Raw genomic sequence first — 3,922 nt, forward strand, 5'->3', positions numbered from 1 at the left:
TTGCCCAGGCTGGAGTGCAATGGCACAATCTCAGCTCACCGCAACCTCAGCCTCCCAGGTTCAAGCGATTCTCCTGCCTCAGCCTTCCCGAGTAGCTGGGATTACAGGCTGGGATTAACCACCATGCCCGGCTAATTTTGTATTTTTATTAGAGATGGAGTTTCTCCATGTTTGTCAGGCTGGTCTCAAACTCCCGACCTCAGGTGATCTGCCCGCCTTGGCCTCCCAAAGTGCTGCGATTACAGGTGTGAGCCATCGTGCCCAGTCTTCCCCTTTTGTTATGAAATAGGTTTCCTATGACATGTACCAGGTAGATGGTCTGCATAGCCTTTTACCTTCTCACAGGTGGTCCCTATTGAAAGACCATGTGATCCATAGCAGAATAACATACCCACATCTCCCATAGGGTCACTTCATGACTTGCTCTGCAGGATGAAAGGGGATGCCTTAATTTTTTTTTTTTTTTCCTTTTTGAGGTGGAGTCTCTCTCTGTTGCCCAGGCTGGAGTGCAGTGGCGCCATCTCGGCTCACTGCAACCTCTGCCTCCCATGTTCAAGCAATTCTCCTGCCTCAGCCTCCCAAGTAGCTGGGTTTACAGGTGCATGCCACCATGCCTGTTTAGTTTTTGTATTTTTAGTAGAGACAGGGTTTCACCATGTTGGCCAGGGTAGTTTTGAACTCCTGATCTCAGGTGATCCACCTGCCTCGGCCTCCCAAAGTGTTGGGATTACAGGTGTGAGCCACTGTGCCTGGCCGGGATGCCTTAATTTTATGACTAGCTATCATCTAGGGAGTAATCACTCTGTGCTAGGCATTGTACAATTACAGTCCATTACATACGCCAGTACATTCAATCCTTCATGATAGCCCATGAAACAAAGCCCAGTGGATTCTATTAGTATGCCAATTTGTATAGATGGGAAAATTGGGGCTCAGGGTGGTTTGACCATTTGCCCAAGGTCATCTTCTCATAAGTAGCAGAGCTAGAAATGAAATCTGCACAACAGCAGAGCCTATTTTTTTAAAATTACACTTTAAATTCTAGGGTACGTGTGCACAATGTGGAGGTTTGTTACATAGGTATACATGTGCCATGGTGGTTTGCTGCACCCATTAACTCGTCATTTACATTAGGTATTTCTCCTAATGCTATCCCTCCCCCTGCCCCACACCCCACGACAGGCCCCGGTGTGTGATGTTCCCTGACCTTTGTCCAAGTGATCTCATTGTTCAATTCCCACCTATGAGTCAGAACATGCGGTGTTTGGTTTTCTGTCCTTGTGATAATTTGCTGAAAATGATTGGTTTCCAGCTGCATCCATGTCCCTGCAAAGGACATGAACTCATCCTTTTTTATGGAGCAGAGCCTATTTTCTTGACCACTATAGGTTCTTAACCTTTACTGGCATTAGCATCACCTGGAAATTTGTTTTTAATGCATATATCTGAGGCCTGCCCACAAAGATTTGTGTTTAATTGGTCTAAGGTAGGGTCCCTGGTACAGGTATTTTGAAAAAGCTTCCCGGCCGGGCGTGGTGGCTCTATAATCCCTGTACTTTGGGAGGCTGAGGCGAGTGGATCACCTGAGGTCAGGAGTTTGAGACCAACCTGGTCAACATGATGAAACCCCATGTCTTCTAAAAATACAAAAAATAGCCCAGCGTGGTGGCAGGTTCCTATAATCCCAGCTACATGGGAGGCCTGAGGTAGGAGAATCACTTGAACCCGGAAGGCAGAGGTTGCAGTGAGCTGAGATTGTGTCACTGCACTCTATACTGGGGCAACAAGAATGAAACTCCGTCTCAAAAAAAAAAAAAAAAAAAAAGGCTTCCCAATGACCTGATGTGCAGTCACCCTAATGAACACTGATCTTTGCTTCATTGCCTAAAAAGTCAGTGACCTTAGCTGTACCTCAGGGAAATACAAGGCATAAGGTGGAAAACTTGAAATAAAAAGAGAAACAAGGTTATGGTAGTGTGAGTATTATCATCAACATGTGCCTCTCTCTGTCTACTGTAGGCAATATATGTTCTTTATAAGGTAGGTGTGAACAGCAGCTCTCAGGAGAGCTTGCACGGTAATGGCTCTTTCCTCAGCTTCACAAGATAGTGCTAATCGAGACCCTCCACAGGATCAGGCTGAATGTGTCAGATATATCAAAAACCTCAACTGACAGGTAGCTATACTTGGCAAATACTGCTCTTCGATTTTAACTCTTTGAGTTTCTTCCAAAAGAGAACTAAGATCAGATTGTACATGCATCAGCTTTTGGTAGCAGTCAAGACTAAGAAACTGAGCCAAACCCGGGATATGCCCAGCTTTTTGCAGAAATACTGTGTTCTGTGAGCACAGCCTTTGTACTGTGTTCTCCTCCAGAGTGGAATCTCTCGCCTATTGTCTGGTCTTCCTGGAGAGATAGAGACAGACCTGAACATCCCCCAGGATCCCTGAACATGGAGCCCTAAGAAAAGCGCAAGCTCCCTATTGCGCACAAGTTCCTTCTTAGCTTCATTACAGTGGTAGGCTCTTCTGTCCGTGATGGGAGGCACTGGAGTACAAAGCAGAGGTCCTCTGAGTGTACTCTCCAGTGCAGCAATATCAGCATCACTTGGGAATTTTTTAGAAATGCATATTCTCAGGTCTACTGAATCAGGAAACTCTGGAGATGGGACCCAGCAATCTGTGTTTTAACTATCCCTCCAGAGAATTCTGATGCACGCTAATGCTTGAGAATCACTGGTTAAAAGTTGAAAGATAAAAAGTGGAGACATGGGGCTGGGCATGGTGGCTCACGCCTGTAATCCCAGCACTTTGGGAGGCCGAAGCGGGCGGATCACAAGGTTAAGTGTTCGAGACCAGCTTGGCTAACATGGTGAAACCCCATCTCTACCAAGAATACAAAAATTAGCCAGGCCTGGTGGTGTGTGCCTGTAATCCCAGCTACTTGGGAGGCTGAGGCAGGAGAATCACTTGAACCTGGGAGGCGGAGGTTGCAGTAAGCTGAGATTGTACCACTGCACTCCAGCCTGGGCGACAGAGCAATACTCTGTCTTGAAGAAAAAAAAAAAAAAAAGTGGAGATATGGACATCAGATAGCTGAATTCAAGTTTTGGTTCCACCACTTACTGTGTGGCCTTGAACAAGTTAGTTATCCCTCTCTAAGTCTCAGCTACCTCCTCTGTAAAATACAGGTAAAACTTTTCTCACGTGTAAAATAAGGACCCACATGAGATAATGCACGTTTTGCACTTAGCACGGTGTGAAGCACAGAGTAAGGATTCAATACATATTGAATATTCGTTATTATTACAAGTGTAGTTCTGGATAATCATTTTCATTTCCAACATAATTGTTTTTCTTTGGCAAATGTCCTAATTATAAGTTCAGAAACCAGCCAGACGCAGTGGCTCACGCCTTTAATCTAGCACTTTAGGAGGTCGAGAGGGGTGGGTCACTTGAGGTCAGGGGTTCAAGACCAACCGGGCCAACATGGCAAAACCCTGGCTCTTCTAAAAACAGAAAAATTAGCTGGGCATGCTAGCACATGCCTGTAATCTCAGCTACTCGGGAGGCTGAGGCAGGAGAATCACTTGAACTCAGGAGTTGGAGGTTGCAGTGAGCTGAGATCACACCACTGCACTCCAGCCTGGCAACACAATGAGACTCTGTATCAAAGAAAAAAAAAAGTTCAGAAGCCAAATAACACATCTTAATAATGCAATGGGGATGGGGCAGAAAGTATTTCATCTACCAGTTTCCTTCTTTCTTTCTTTCTTTCTTTCCTTTTTTTTTTCAGACGGAGTTTCGCTCTTGTTGCCTAGGCTGGAGTGCAATGGCACGGTCTCGGCTCACCGCAACCGCCACCTCCTGGGTTCAAGCAATTCTCCTGCCTCAGCCTCCTGAATAGCTGGGATTACAGGCA

The sequence above is a fragment of the Mandrillus leucophaeus genome, unplaced genomic scaffold (assembly GCF_000951045.1).
Source record: "Mandrillus leucophaeus isolate KB7577 unplaced genomic scaffold, Mleu.le_1.0 Scaffold706, whole genome shotgun sequence".
Taxonomy (NCBI): domain Eukaryota; kingdom Metazoa; phylum Chordata; class Mammalia; order Primates; family Cercopithecidae; genus Mandrillus; species Mandrillus leucophaeus.